At 39.4% G+C, this 17,128-nt stretch overlaps 1 protein-coding gene across 7 annotated transcripts in view; it reads right to left on the bottom strand.

Annotated features, from left to right (window-relative positions):
- The window catches only part of FGFR2 (fibroblast growth factor receptor 2), a 167,637-nt gene extending 165,155 nt beyond the window's left edge, over positions 1 to 2,482 (bottom strand). For all 7 annotated transcript variants that reach the window (XM_067465800.1, XM_060768547.2, XM_067465799.1 and 4 more), the window contains exon 1: positions 2,376 to 2,482. The gene's annotated coding sequence lies outside the window, so the exon portion shown is untranslated. The remainder of the gene's footprint in view (positions 1 to 2,375) is intronic.
- Between the last annotated feature and the right edge of the window lie 14,646 nt (positions 2,483 to 17,128).

The following is a 17,128-nucleotide window of genomic DNA, read 5'->3' as shown; positions in this document are numbered from 1 at the left end:
TTACACATAAGTAATGGCAAAATTCAATGCCAGTACAAACAATTACAATTATACACTACAACTGGACATAAATCAAGTTTTAAAAGTACATCCACAAGCAATAAAACAATCATTAAAACAATAAAACAGTGTCATACAACAAATCGCCATTCCAGTCATTGTTTTTCTGAAATGCTGCATGCATTTACTTCTACTGCCTGAAGGCCTGGTCTCAAAACCATGATTTTAATTTTTTTCCAAAAGCCAGGTGGGAGGGAGTGGATCTTACCTCATTTGGGAGTGTGTTCCATAGGCGGGGGGCCACAGCCGAGAAGGCCCTGTCTCTTGTCCCCGCCAGACGCATCTGTGCTGTTGACGGGAGCAAGAGCAGGGCCTCCCCGGATGATCTTAGATTACGAGGTGAGACGTAGGGGTGGATGCATTCGGACAAGTAAGCTGGGCCAGAACCGTATAGAAACTTGTTGTGAGAATTGTATGGGAGGTGAATCGGGTATGCCACATTGAAAATACATAACAGATGGATCACCTGGGGAATTAGGTTTCATATTTACTGGGTGAAAACAGATAACCGTGTTTCTTTTCCCCATCCAAGATCAGAATCAATATTTGTTCCTGTCTGCCTTCAAGTCGTTTCAACCTATGGTGAGCCTAAGGTAAAATTATCACAGCATTTTCTTTGCAAGATTTCTTGTGAAGAGATTTGCCATTGCCTTCTTCTGAGGACGAGAGAATGTGACTTGCCCAAGGTCCCCCAGTGGGTTTCATGGCCAAGCAGAGATTTCAAAGCCTGATCTAACTTAAGATCTGTTTCTCCAAAATTGTATAGGAAATAGTATTTTGAAATGCTCCATTTTTCTATGCCCCCTTTGTTGCCTACTCTCTCTTCACACTGAGTTTTTCTCTCTCTAATACAGTGGTTCTCAACCTGTGGGTCCCCAGGTGATTTGGCCTACAACCTCCTGAAATCCCAGCTAGTTTACCAGCTGTTAGGATTTCTGGGAGTTGAAGGCCAAAACATCTGGGGACCCATAGGCTGAGAACCACTGGCCAAAGGGAAAGAGCAGAAGACATGTAAGGGATGGACGTTGTCCACTGACCCACAGGCCAGATATGATCCATGGGCAAGGCACAGAAGTGTCAAACTTGTGTGTCTCTAGGTGTTTGTGACTCCATCTCCTAGAAGGCCCAGCCAACTTGTCCAATGGTCAAGAATTCTGGGAGCTGAAGTTGAAGGCCACAAGTTTGACACCATTGGTCTAAAGATTTTTTCCCTATACATGTATTTGAATATCTATTATTTATTTATTTATTTATTTATTTATTTATTTATATTTATTTATGACATTTATATGTCGCCCTTCTCACCCTGAAGGGGATTCAGAGTGGCATACAAGTTATTTGTAAATGGTATAAGATTGGCTTACAAGTTATTAGATTGGTAGTATATAAAAATACTAATACTTAACTTAAAGACCTGGTAGGGCATTTTACTGGAAAAGGCTCTGCAGAAATAATGAATATTAGGAAACATGCTTCCATAAGAAAGTTATGTTATATATTCATCATTCATTAGATATGTGCCTTTTGTCATCAGTGGGGATTTGTGTGAAACAAGACTTTAAAGGATCAAATCAACTTTTAATATCTCAATAATACTGGAAATCGAATGTAGTCTAATTCAGTATTTTTAGGTGAAACAAATGTGACACGATATCATTGTGTGAGTGAATGTGTTTGCATTTGCCTGTTGTTGTGTGCACACAGATAAAGCTTTATCAAAAGTGGCCCATAGTGTTTATTCTAATTAGATGGGTAATTGGACATACAAAAGGTTAGCAGCTACCGACTTGATACCACATGTACTTTTTTGTAGTATAGAGCCAATCTTGAGCAAGTCTTCTAAGTTCTGTATGAAACTAAATAGTGTCCATACACAAAGCAGTGAAGAAAGAGCCAAAACTTACAGGAATGCATATTCAAAAACAAACATACAACAAGTTGGGAAAGGTGCAAGGTAGTGTTTGCCTGTCCTCAGTCCCAGATCCAAACTGCTTCATCAGTTTTAAGATAGTTCCTAATGTATTCTTAGCAAGAAACCAACATGCTCCTTGTACTACCCCTCCACAGTAAACACAAACCAGGCACACAGCTGTAGAAGCAATAGTAAAATAACAACACCAGTTTACAACACAAAGGCATCCAGAAGCAACGTGCAGTTGCCAAGAGTTACTTCCCTTGTACTACATAGATAATTTCCCACACATACACCCAAAAATACCATTAAAGAAACATGTAATAATGTTCTTATAGGGTTCACTTCTACTCTTGAGTACAAAGCCTATTTGTTTTCAAATTGTTCGTAAATTCTACTGTACCTGGTTTCGGCGTCTCCGTTCAACATGTGGAGGTTTCAGGAACACGAGACACTTCAAGAATAGGTGAAGCGGTGCTTGAATAGGTGTGTCTAAGTACCTTCTGCATGTTTCAGCTTGACAGCTCTCCCCTATCATGTGGGTGGCATTCTTACACAGAGGCAGAGGCTTGGAACTCAGAAAATGATATCACAATGCAAAGTTAACTCACTGAGTGCCTTATGATGCAGAGAGCAACAGTGCATTCCGGAACAAGACAGAGTCATATTTGTTCATGGTAAATGCAGAATTGTTACTCAGTATGCAGGATTCAGATAATTTATCTGAAGATGCATCTGGTGCAGGCATTCTGAGTTTTATGTGTACTCGGCAACTAATAATCCAGATGTTAGAAAATGCAACTCAGTCTTTTCTTCACATATTTGTGATTGCTGCACAGCCACAAAAATATCACATTGAGTGGTTGGGATGCAAACAGTGAAGATGGACACAATATTCTAGGCTTTGCCTGTCATTACTTGGACATTCATCAGAATCCTTTATGACTTGACATTATATAATGTCATTTATCCCTAGCTACATATCAGATACCCTTGTGCATCAAACTGGGGCGTGTAATAACATAAAAGCAGTCCTCTACTGGATATGGAGATGCAATTGCACAATTAATAATTTCTTTATGATGATGTGAGTCTCTAATAGGATTCCATCCATTATACACTCCTTAATAACACTAGCCTTTATTCAAATTCTCATAGGCCATTTTCCTAAAGCAGGAAATAGCATGAACTCCATTTCCAGTCTATGGATGATAGCTCTACAACTTTTTAAAATGTTCACTTTTGGTCATTAATTAAAAAGCACAGCTTGAAAACAGGATGTAAGTTGTGAAACAGCAATGACAGTCTATAAGAACTATGTCTGATAACATATATAACAGCTAACATGATTTGAAAATACCTGATAGGCCTGGAATTCAATAAATGTGCTGCCCATATTTTGTATCTAATAGTATATTTACCAGTATTTATACATGTATTATTGAAACCCCCAAGACTAGGGACCTCATCAAATGGGTTTTTCCCCCATCCTAGCACGTTGCCATGACGGAGCTGTGATGGAGCCTGACGGAGCCCATCATATGACTATTTGTCATATGAGCCCATCAGGACTACTTCTAGCAGCGCTCCATCTTCGCTCCATCCCGGCTGTGTGCTCAGAGGCTGGCCTGAGGTCACCTGTATCCTCATTGAAGAAGCTACAGACAGCACAGGCGGAAACCAGGGACAGCTGGGAAATGTCATGGGATGATAAGGGGACTGCCCTCATGGTTTCCCTCACTGCCCCACAATTTCTCCTGCTCTCCCACAGTTTCCTCCACTGTCTCCCAGCTTCTGGACCTCAATCTGATGAGCTCCTAGGTGTCAATAAGATACATTCCAAACCTTCCTTGCTTGGAGTAAATTAGGGTTTCATATAAATCTCAGATCATATCAGTTCAAACAAATATGACAGATTGAACTCTGAAGCTCTTTGTTCACTTCGGGGAAACAATCTAGGGTGGGGAAATCAATAATGACTCCAAATCAATGTCTGATTTGATCATGTGATCACATGTAAATCAGTAAGCACACTTTTAGTATTGGTCCCCTTCTTGAAATTGATTAATCAAGGGGATTTTAGGAAATCCTTATCTTTGCTCATTAATATGATCAATCCAATCCTATACATCTGTAACCCAAATATTTTCTGGTGAGCAGCAGAGAAGATGTGACTGACCCCAAGCGTGTACTATGTGAGGACACATACACGGTGAGTGAAAAGAGACAACCATTGAGCTACTGTTAGAAGGTGGCTCTTCTGGTCAGATAAATAGTATTCAATCTGTTGTGGCTGTATTATACACTCATCAAATTGTATGTTGTTATGATTGACTTTTGCTCTTGTTGTGAACCGCATTGAGTCGCCTACGGGCTGAGAAACTGCAAAGCAAAGTAAATAAATAAATAAATAAATCACCTAGATGTTCTGGATCCCCTTTTAAAATCTATACTACACATATTTATCTGTAACAGTTTTAATATTCATAAACTATCCTGAGTACTAGTTCTCAGGAAACAGCATGGAAATAAATATTAGCTTGATTTCACTGCCAGGTAGTGGACCATCCGATATTTGGGGGAAGAGAGCAATGGAAATAGCGAATCAGAGCTTGGAGGACACATGTAAGCCATAGCTGCAGAATTTTGAATCCAAGCATTATAAAGGTTACTCAAATATATTTGTGGTGTAAGTAACCTTCACAGGACAATGGAAATATTTTAGAACTTCACACCATGAAGGGAAAGAAGATTTTGTATACTATACTCTGGGAATGTATTTTTTTCTTCAAATCCATCACCACACACACACACCTCCCCCAATGGCAGATAAAAGTCATGGTAGAAGTTAAAAGTGCTGTTTCTTATACTCTACATACATGTGTGTGTGCACACACACACGTTTATTCTTGTTTCCATCCCATATTAATGGACCTAGTCTATAGGGGGGAGGCAGAGGGAAGAGACTTGAAAAGTGCTGCCAAAAAAGTAAATGAAAACAGAATTCTACTGAATCTCCATGTTTGCAACACTACTATAGAACTTTTTTTAAAGGAAGTCTTTACATGGCCTTCATTTCGTTTAACAAAGCAAGAGCTGGGACTCTTGTATGCAATGTTCTTTCTCCGTTGGTCCTACGAGCGGAAGGTTAAGGCTCTCTCCACCCCCATCCGAGCAAAGGAGCCAAGAGAAAGGAGAAACGGTCTATGCTGTACTGCTGCTGCTGCTACTGAGCACAGAGGCCTCCTTTTCTCGAAATGTGATTTATGGAATGAAGCTCTTGGCATGTCTGCCACAGGCTGTCACAACATGTGTCAGAGCTCCAAGACTGAAATATTATCCCATTGCCTTCCAAGAGGCATTGTGGCTTCAAGCAAGTTCTTTTAGCAACCCAAAAATTGCAGGCAGTCATTTTCTCAGGAGTCTGTATTCTTCATTCTTGCAGCCATGTGAAAGGAATATTAATTTGATGCAAGCCTGTAGCTGGGGGTGGGGGGTTGGTATGGGTTCAAACACACACATCCTGAAACTTTTCAGGTTCAAACACACACATCCTGAAACTTTTCAGGTCCAAACACATACATCCTGAAACCTTTCAGGTTAAAAAAAAACTGGTTAACTCGTTATTTTAACTGGATAATCAAGTCCCTATGCTAAGTCTAAGAGAAGCAAAAATTAGAGTTCCTCCTGAACTGCAAGCACTATCTCAACCAGATTTTGCTATTTTATTCACACCATCATTACCTACCTTTCCACCAATTTACATTGCAATAGCAGCAATAACCAACATAGTGGAAGCGACCAAGTTGCTGATGTCTAATCAACATTTTCGACATGAAGATGATTTAATCCACCAAAACTGATATCAGAATCGGACTCCTTAGGTTAAACTCCATAAGAAAAACTTAAGTTTGAATACAATTTATGATGTTTCCAGATATAATAATAATATTAATAACAACAACAACAACAATAATAATAGCTTAAAAACAAAAACAAAAACAACAATAACAGATCCCAAATGTAGACTCTGCAAGGAAGCAGATGAAACAATAGATCACATCCTCAGCTGCTGCAAGAAGATCGCGCAGATAGACTACAAGCAGAGGCATAACACCTTTGCTCAGATGATTAATTGGAACTTGTACCACAAAATACCATCTGCTTGTGACAAAGAACTGATGGGATCACAAGCCGGAAAAAGTTACAGAGAATGAACACGCCAAACTCCTCTGGGACTTCCGGATTCAGACAGACAGAGTTTTGGAGCATAATACTCCTGACCTCACAACCATGTTAAAAAATAAAGTATGGATCATCGATGTCTAAATCTCAGGTGACAGCAGGATTGCAGAGAAACAACTGGAAAAGCTGACACAATATGAGGATTTAAAAATTGAACTGCAAAGACTCTACAAACCAGTAAAGGTGGTCCCAGTGGTGATCGGCACACTGGGTGCAGTGCCTAAAGACCTCGGCCTGCACTTAAACACAATCAGCGCTGACAAAGTTACTATCTGCCAGCTACAGAAGGCCACCTTACTGGGATCTGCATGCATTATTCGCCGATACATCACACAGTCCTAGACACTTGGGAAGCGCAAAGGCCCTCCCAGCCACCACTGACACCTGAGCATCAAGCATTAAAGCCAAGTCCAGAAGGACCCCCAAACTGCAGACCTGTGTCCTAAGGGAGAGTGTAACCTTGTTGAGCACAGGTTGCCACCCTATATCCCAATCGGCCCCACGACTGACCTGGAGGACCTTTATTTTGTCGGGATTAAGCTTCAGTTTGTTAGTCCTCATCCAACCTATCACAGCAGGCACTAGTCAAGGATCCGAGGGGCTTCTACTCCTTGACATCTCCTGTTTCTTGACCATATGAAATTTTCTTAACCATATGAAATTTTATCTTCTGTTCTTAATGCGAAATTCCATGTTCCAGTTACTTCATTGGTTTCTGCTCATCTAGTGTATTCAGTTTAAAATTAAATGTCCAGATTTCAATAACTGTTATTAGTGTGTTTAGTGCTTCGCACCTTTGTTTTCCTTTCCAGTTTTATTTTCCTTTTATATCATATGGTGCATACTTTTATGCTTTGTGGCTGAGTGTATTATGTGTTTGTCATTGTTTATTGTTTGTCTTTTATGTTTTTAATTTACTGCACAGAACTAAGAAAGGCCTGGGTTTTGGGTGGTCTAAAATTGCAAGAGATGAATGAATAAATCACTCCCGGCTCCTTAACTTTCAGCTTTTCTTCAGTTGTATGTTTCTTTCCTTCCTTCTCAGACATATTGTTCTTTGAAGCCACAGCACAGTTCACTTCTGCTTTTCATCCAACAGTAGTTATTGGGTATTGTTATTGGTCTCATCAAACCTGAACATAATGGCCAGAGTCCTGCTGGAGACGTAAATTTTCATAACTGCACTTTATCTACAGGGATTAAAATCTGGCAGTTCCGCAATGCGTATTCATTAAAGGCTGCTCTTAAATTACAATGTAGGGGATCCAGCAAAGTTACCAATGTTCATTAGACTAATTCACAATGGGAACCAATATGCATTTGTCCTATTGTGCATTGGAACATTGGCTAGGAAGTGCCAATGTGTATTAGTAGAGCCACATTCATATTTGGGCACTCTTGCTGGTGTCCTGTTACGTATCATCGAAATTCATTCATAGAGTTTTTTAGACCATCTGCTATGTAGCTATTTCCGGTATTTCTACCCTGTCTCTTCTCGACCCCCGAAGGGGGACTCAGGACGGCTTAAGTATGCATAAAGTGGCATAACACTTCCCATGATAGGTACAGTTTCAAAATGGTGCCAGTCATATGGTTAAACCAACTGCTGGTGACTGTGTAGTCACTTAATTATCATATACATGTTCATATAAAAACTAGAAGTACAATAAGGAAGACGTCAGCTTAGTCTGCTATGGGAGAGATTTCCACAGCCTGCAAGTTGCCACCAAGAATGTTGTCTCCTATGTCCTCACCAAATATATTGATGAAAGAAGTGGAACCTGGAGAAAGTCGTCTCCCAATGATCTTAAACTCAGACACGCTTACATGGTGATAGGATATCATGTTTCTAATTTCCATTGTATTCCATGTCTCTCAGCAGGAACATTGGGGGGTTTCTCAGTTGTAAAATACCTGGCTGTGTGCACAATATAATACAAAGTGGAAAAATTTACAAACTAGACTAAGCTTAGTGGGGCCCATCCTCAAGGTGATGTGGGGAAAAACCCACCATCATTCAGGTCATGAGACACTTATGATGCATAAGGAAATTGATGCCACTTTCTCAGTTAGTCAACAGCATAGCTGCTAAGGACCTCATCACATTGAGATCAAAATTGTGGATGATAGAGGAGGGATTCTCCATGGATCATGGTAAATTCTTCAGGGGAGGGGGGTGGAAGGAATCCATCACCCCTTACCTCATCCCATATGTGGGTGAAGCATTGCCATTCAGCTTCCCCCTGATCTTCTCAATGAGAACATAGGAAGCGTACTGTATTCTTATTGCTGCTTCTTACGACAGTTTCACCTCACTTCAAGGACGGAGCCCTACCGGAAGTAGATCTACGCCATCTGATGGGATTTGCCTGGCTGCCCCTGAAGTTAGGTGAAACTATTGTAGGATGGGTAATTTTGCCCATATTATGAAGTCCCAAGTTATGTGAGGTGTTCACATGACTTGGGACTTCATAATGTGGGCAAACTGCATAAACTCTATTGTGAAAACCTTGTAAAGAAAGAGCTATGTGTGTGTTTTTTCCATAAGGAAAGGGTTGACCATGAGTAAACTGTACAAAAATTTATTGTCTCCGTTTGTATACCTAGTTGTTGTTTATTTGTTCCAGCTCTTTGTGACCTCATGGACCAGCCCATGCCAGAGCTCACTGTGGCTGTGGCCACCCCCAGTTCCTTCAAGTCAAGCCAGTAACAAGTAGTCTGTATTAAACTATTAACTATGGGTTATGTTCATCTTCAGAATGCTTTCAGGTCCATGATTGTGGCCTCACCTCCATGACTGGGAATGTGACTTTGCAGCACAAAGATATTTCATGCTACATGTAACTTCTATTATTCGTCATAGATATGGCCAATTAAAGGACTATCTTGAATTGTTAAGCTGAGGGAAGAAGAAAGGGTACATGGTCTTCAAGGAGCCATATGACATGTCCTTGTCTTCTTCCCTGCAAAGATATGGGAAGATATTATGAAGGGGAGACAGAAATAACAAGCTAATGGACTGATATAACAGTCACCTGATGCACGGAAGCTATCATTATTAATTATATCTTTCTTCAGCGGGCTCTGCGTCATGTTTCCAGCCTAATTAACAGAAACACTCAGTTATGTTTTGGATTAGTAGTGAATTATTTCCTCCTTACCCGTACTGCTCTTCATTTGCTATGTATAGCAGCCATTTAGAATTTTCCATCTCAAGGAGTAGGAAAATCAGAATGCAGAATACAGTAGATATAGGCTGCATGTCATCTCCCACCTATAAGAAAGGGATGACTTAATGCAACAACCGTTGGAATTTTTAAATAAGCCTTTCCCAACTGATTGTTATTCAGACATGTTGACTGAATTTCTCATATGCCCTCCCAACATGACTGTTTGAAGGGCAATACAGGTAGGGGTCAGCTGTGTTTAATGTTGGACAAGCCACAGGGAGCAACATGTCTCATATAAGTGTAAATATGACCTACATTAATATAGGAAAAAATACATGTAAGACACAGTGAAAGAGTATGCTTCCTAAGATGAACAACCCTGCATCCATCTTGATTGTTTTATATTGCAGCCTTGTTGATCTTGCATTTCAGGAACAGGCCTAAAGGAAAGAGGATGGATAACTGCCTTATTAATTAGCACTGCAAGGAAACACAGAGCCATTTGTGGTACATGAATGGAGCTGTCTCTTAAGGATATGATATCAATAGCCGAGTAATGAATGGCAGGCCCTGGGAGGAATGTGCCAAAATACAGCATCAGAAAGACATCTCTGCTAATTATTAAACTCACAGACAATGGATGTCAAAGAGAACGAGTCAAGCAGTTCTTAAATGAGAAAATAATAATAATGGGAACCAAATAGGAACTTGCTATAAAACCTTTTCAAGACTATTTAGGAATGACTTTAATGCATGTAAGATTTAACTTTCAACTTAGATTTTTTTTACTTTAGTAACAAGAATATTTTCTTTTAATCTTTTGACTCAAATGTATCATTTGCATTTCCTTTGTCAATAGCAGGCAAGCAGTAAAGAGCAAAAATCATAAACCTCCTCCTTGCAGTTTTTCTGTACTTTTAAGATGAGATGATATTAGTTATTTAGTGACTTAGTCATTTTATGGCTGTATATCCCATTTTTCTCCCAATAATAGGACTCAAGGCAACCAACAACATAATTTAAAACAGTACAGATCAAAACCTTGCACAATCATTAATAAAAAGAATCAATGTAGTAGTTTTAATGTTTTTATATTATTTGATTATAATATTTATATTTATGCTTGTTTTTTACTTTGTTGTTGGTGCTGTGCTGTGCTGGTTGGTAGCTGCTGAAGTTGAGATAGGACGGGATACAAATGCCCTAAATAAATAAATAAATAAATAATTTAAACGACTGTATAAAATAAAAGCATTACATATTGAAATCTTTAAAATTCATTAGCAAACTATATGTGAGCCTGAAAACAGAACATTACAGCTTAAAAATAAACGTTATGGATGAATGTAGTAGCCTACAATGCCCTGTGATTTGATCTGTTTTCAGTGGCGGCATTTAGAATAATAATAATAATAATAATAATAATAATAATAATAAACAACTTTATTTATATTCCACCCTCTCCCCCCAAGGGGACACGGGGTGGATTCACAACAAAATATGGCGAACATTCACTGCCACTATATAATGATAATATATTAAAGTCACCATCACCAGCACTGTATATCTGGACTTAACAATAAGGCTGAATATTTGTATCAGGCTTCCTACTGGTGCCTTTTTATAAATAAATTGAAGTCTGCATATGATCAAACTGATATGTTGAGAATGTGACTATAGATGCAATCAACAGTGCAATAGGAGCAGATAAAGAATAAAGTAAATGCAGATGATGATGGTGATGATGATGAAACCATATGACTTTGGTGTGTGGAATTAGAGCAGAAGGCTCATTCTTGATTAAGCCACTTTCAAGAGAAGACAAGGCACTTAGGCAACATGTATACCTTAGACTGTATAGCACAACCATGAATTCTCCTGATGTTGAGTTCATCTACAATATAGAATTAATGCAGTTTGACACTACTTTAACTGTGATGGTTCAATGCCATGGAATTGTGGAACGTGTAGCCTTCTCTGCCAGAAAGGGATGATGTTTCACCGAACTACAAATCCCAAGATTCCATAGCTAAAGTGGTTAAAGTGGTATCAAACTGCATTAATTCTACAGTATAGATGCACCCATTGTGATAGAATGTTTTACCAATGTATTAATGTTTAAAATCTTTTTATCTGTTGAGCATTTGAGTTGTGCAATGGATCCAATTTGCTTTGTTACATCCATTCTTTAGTCACTTTCATTACATCCATTTGTTAGTTTCTTTCATTACCTTTAGGAGCACATAATGGGAGGCCCCCTCCTGGTACGAAAATCAGCTTGACACAAAAGCAAATGAGTGCCAATCCCAACTCCTCGCTGGCTTTTCATGAGAAGCCTCCATGCCTTGAAAGAGTTTACGTGTGGCATGCAGGCCTAGAAAGTGCATGCCTGCCTGCAGCTGAACACTTGCTTCCTTGCCTTAGAAATGTGTGTGGCATGCAGGCCCCAAAAGCATGCGTGCATGCCTGCAACAAGTGTCTCTTCTAGAGTAAGAAACAGGTAAGAAGACTCCTTAAAGTGCATACCTGGCCTGTAGCCGGGGGGGGGGGGGGGGGGGGGGTTAGGGGTTCAACCCCCCCCCCCCCCAAATTTTTCAGGTTAAAAAAAAACCCTGGTTTACTCATGAATTTTAACTGGTTAACCAAATCCCCATGCTAAGTCTATGAGACGCAAAAAATTAATAGTCTCTCCAGAACTGCAAGCACTATCTCAAGCAAATATTGACAATTTATTCACACTGTCATTACTTGCAGCAATAGCTGATATAGCGAAGCAACCAAGTTTGGGGGGGGGGGGAGTGTTGAATGCTCTCATTAAGGAGGCCAGACTTGGGGGAGGTGGTTGACGGGGGCGGAGCTGCAGGCTATTGAAGGCTGCTCTGCCCTTTGCTGTGCTCTTTGCTTCAGCGTGAGCTAGGAGGCAGGTTTCAACCCCCCCCCCCCCCCGAAATTTTCAACCCTCCCCAAAACTTTCAACCCTCCCTGAATTTTTTTTCTGGCTACGGCCCTGTACCTGACTGCAGCTAAGCGCCTCTCCTCTAGACTAGAGTGTAAATGCCTAAAATTATGGGAACAGGAGCCTGTGAAGCACCCCCCCCCCCCCGAATGGTCCGATAGAAAATGAATCTTTTGGCACCCCAGAGCAAAAACAGATATCTGCCCTCCCAATTTTGGGAGGCTCCCAAAAATGGATTGAGACCCCCACCAAAAGCTGGATCACGAAATGGGTCAAGGTTTCCCTGGATTGCACAAGCCTATTGAGCATTGTCTCAGAGGCCTTGGCATGCTGCAAAACAATATATAAATGTCTTAAATAAAATGCTTGAATGCCAACATACAATAAGGGCAGCCAGCAAGCGTATCGGCTGCTGAAAATACATCACTTAGTAGAAATGATTATTACTTATTTTACTAAGCTGGACAAAGAAGGTGATAGCATTCACATTTCCCTTTTTAGTCCAACTAGAATACGCATAGTAGGGAAGAACAAAGAAATGTTTTCCCGTCTTCAACCGTCCTTTCTCTTAAACATCTGTGGGCTGCAAAATGAGACATTTGGTATTTTTTACCCTTTTTAAACATCCAGAAGCATTATTATTTTTCAAATTGAGCATATGAATCCATGTCCTTTTATTAAAAGTTACTACTGTTGATCATGACCATACCAAATTGATTTTTTACTAGCTTCCCATAACTGCATCTGAGCTGGCATCGCTTGAGACATTTTACTTTGGAAGAAATGTCAAGTATGTGTTCGTCTCCCTGACCGCAGCTCAATTCAAACAAACCAGGCTAGACATCTAATAATCAGTGTTATTCATTCTCAAATGACTCCTTGGTGAAATGGCACATAACTTGTCACTAGTATTTCACGCAGTATCCATAAAGATATATTTGGGAAGGAAGATCTAATGTTACTTCCTTCTCTTTTAAGGACGCTATGCATTGTATCCCATAAAACTATGGAATGCCTTCAAGAGAAGGATGTCTCCAACTCTCCATACTGCCTTTCTTTTCCTTGTTCTTCAGACCGCCGGGATTTTTCCTATTATTGGAAGCAGGGGAACTACATGGGACTTAACATTACAAAGCCTTAAAGTCAATTAGAACTAATTGTTTTGAGTTAGTCTATGAAAACAGTATGCTATTCTTTATTTATAGTTCTTTGCCAAAGTAAAGAACAAAAGGTAGTTTGCAGAGTTTTGTTTCTCATAGGAAATTTTAAAACTTAATTTCTAGCAGACCTAGTTAAGAGTTGTCATGGTCCTAGAAACACAATGTGAGGTCCAAAGCCACTGAGAGCACATCTACACTGTAGAATTAATGCAATCTGATACTATTTTAATTGCCAAGGCTCAAATGCTATGGAGTCACAAGTGTTGTAGTTTAGCACTCTTTGACAGATAAGGCTAAAGATACTGTAAAATTACAGTTCCCATGATTCCATAGTGTCAAGCCATGTGAGTCAATGTGGTGTTGAACTGCATTAATTGTACAGTGTAGATTCACCCAGAGTGGATAACAGTAATTTTTCACCTTCTTTTTGCAGTATGCAAGAGCTCCTGTTTCCATCTGTTACTAGATGACTTTGGAGTCCCAGAACCGAGAATCAATTTATTGATCATAAATTTTAATTGCCATTTTAATTGAGTTATTTCCATTTCAAAAGCTGGTGTCCCTTCATAGTCTTCACCTCCTTCCGTTCATCTGAATATTAGTATTTTATGCTGCCTTTGGAGTGGGGATGAAATATTACATCATCAGTTATCCAAAGCAGTAATAGCACCAGTTAACTGCCTGAAGTTAAAGTTTTCTTAAGATCTTTATTAAGGACAATATGCAGGCACTCTGCAAAATGAGGACCTCATCACAAAGGCCCATGGATTTGCCATGCATTGTGGCAAATCCATGGGCTCCCAGCGGGGTGTGTGGAGACCTTCATCCCATGGGGAAAAACATTGCTGACCGACTCTCCCCCCCCCCCCCCTCCAATTGCTAGTAAGGCAACATGAGAAGGCTCTCATGTTGCCTTAGTGGCAGCATATACTGTTTTGTCTCCTCTTTCTGGACGGAGCTCATCCAGAAGTACACATGTAGTATGTAATGGCCTCCATCCTGAAAAAGAAGAACAAGCGGTGTGTGATGGGGAAAGTATCCCATTTGATGAAGTAGTAAATCTGTTGTCAAATTCTTTCCATTCCTATATGTTGGCAAAATTATACATGTTCTACAATGTGTTGTCTTTACAAGATAATTCAAGTACAGGTATGTATTTTACATGAGATAATCTGTGGTGTCATGCTTGGGGTTTTGTGGCCTATACATACTACTCAATAGCTAAAATCAATATTTCCTGCAGTTCCTCTATTATTAATAAGTATACATTTTCACAACTTAATATGTGAATGAAATGTTTAAGAGCCCATCTGGACAAACTGAAAACACACAAAAAAATCCCTGGTTATGTTCTAGTCCTTTCCATTCCTTTAATGTTCTGCAATATATTTTATGTATTCCGAGGCAACCCCAAGGAACCCCCCCCCCCAAGGAACCCCCTGCACTTATGATGACTTTTTATTCCAACTCTTCAGAACGGTTTATATTAAACTAGCATTTCATGAGGTGAAATATGCATGACTTCTATTATCCTGGAGCTAGATGGGATGGTGGCCACCAAGGATGCATCTATATGGTAGAATTAATGCAGTTTGCCACCACTTTAACAGCCATGGCTCAATGCCATTCAGAGCTTGTATGTAGTGACTTTTGAACTGTTACAGTGAACTTCAGTTTCAAGTTCACAAATCACTATATGCAAGCTCTGTGTGGTCTTGAGGTTGATAACAATGTTTTCATTCTAAACTACAAGCCCACAAATGCAACTTGAATCCAATTGAAAGTCCAAAGCTGGCCAACCAGCAACTAAACTGTTTCACAAAATTCTGCACAACTCTCCTGCCTCCCTCATAGTCATCTTTCCTCAAATATTTTATCACAAGTCCAGTCCTACCATTAAGCAAAAAGAAGTTACAACCTTAGGGAGATCGTATGGGGTGTCATAAAAGAGATGAAATTTGCTAATTTGATCTGATATTATTACTTTTTTTGCTGCTAGGGATAGGAAGAGTTGTTTGTAGGAACTTCTGTTTCATGTATCAAAATAATTCTTCAATTCTTTGGATGCTGTAGACCCTGATTTGATTGACCTTCTGTGCCATTTTCTATTCCTTCTTACACAGCAAAATGTCTTGAGTCAGTCCTGTTTCATGAGCTCAAGATATGCACATCTCAATACTTATAGTAGACCTTGCACACGTGTTCCACCATCCCTTGCTGTTATAAATGGCTATATATTGCTTTCTTTATTTGCCATATGTTATATTAAATTATTCTGAAATAATCTCTCCTACACGGGCATCTCACATCAATGTGTCAGCTACAATTGTATTTTTTTTTATAAACTCCACTTTGAGGTCTTCAAAGGTTTTTTTTATTTTAAAATCCTAACATTTAATAACAAGTTTAACTTAAAACTCAGGACCACAATGAATCTGGTTGTAGTTACACAATGTCTACAATTCTTCAACATTTTCTGACCATAAATGACTATAGAGATGGGGAAGAAAAACTAGCAAAAGGAGAACTAATATATTCTAATGCACAAGTGCTAACCTTTTAATTTAAATAAACATACAGCTTTTAATTTTCCCTGAAACAATGGCTTATCAGAAAACATATTAGAATGTGGTAACAACTGAAGATAATAGGAACACTAGGAACACATATGTCATGGATTGAATTCCGTTACTTGTATGTATCCTAATAAAATTTCAACTCATAACTTGTAAGGTTACTTTTAATATATAGAATATTTTATATATATAATTCCAGTGACTCAAAGATGTGATTAGTTACAATTAGTTTTAGAAATCTGTTTTTCCTGGTTCTTGAAAGTCACTAAAATAGTACTATTGGGCAAGTGGACAAAATATATGTACTCTCATCAAGACTGCAACACCCACAAGAGAGTAGTAGTCAGCTGTACAAAGCATTGGCATCAGAAGAGGGATGTGGGTGTGCGAACTGCATCAGGTGACACCTCCAAAGGGGATGACACCCAAATGATTGTCTGTAAAATATATCTATAAGGCTATAACTCTACACTAGTTTACTTTTTGAAAAGCTGAATGTACATGTGCTCCAGGCAGAGCTGCTATTATAGCCAAATTGCAATGACACTTCTAGTCATATGATTTCGTCTACACATGCAGTGTTGTTGTTGCTTTTAAAAATAGTTGTTGTTCTTTTAAATATTCCTATGCTTTAGTTACAATATTGTAATATAATCTGGTATGGGAGGGCATCCATGGGTTACTGCACTAGGTTTCACCAACCCTAGTGATGCCACTGGTATTAAGAAAATGCCAGGACGCAAACCACCCAATATTACTCCTTATTCCGAATGGGACATATAGAATAATCATAGGATGTCTCAAACCTACACTTGTTGATAAACTCTATAAGATAGCTGGCATTAGACCCCCCCCCCCCCCAATGTGCGATGGGAAGTTGCTTCCAATTGTGAGAAATAAGGTTGAACACTGTGAAAGCCACCCACTGTATGGCTACCAGCCTCCTCCCAGTAGATTTAAATCAAGGAAAAGTTTCATGAGAACCATCACTCCTCTGAATGTTCCTCTAGCAACAGCAAGAATATCCCTGCAGGCAGCAAAATCAGGCA

Source organism: Anolis sagrei, chromosome 3 (assembly GCF_037176765.1).
Source record: "Anolis sagrei isolate rAnoSag1 chromosome 3, rAnoSag1.mat, whole genome shotgun sequence".
Lineage (NCBI taxonomy): Eukaryota > Metazoa > Chordata > Lepidosauria > Squamata > Dactyloidae > Anolis > Anolis sagrei.
This window is presented reverse-complemented; position numbering and strand designations above follow the sequence as displayed.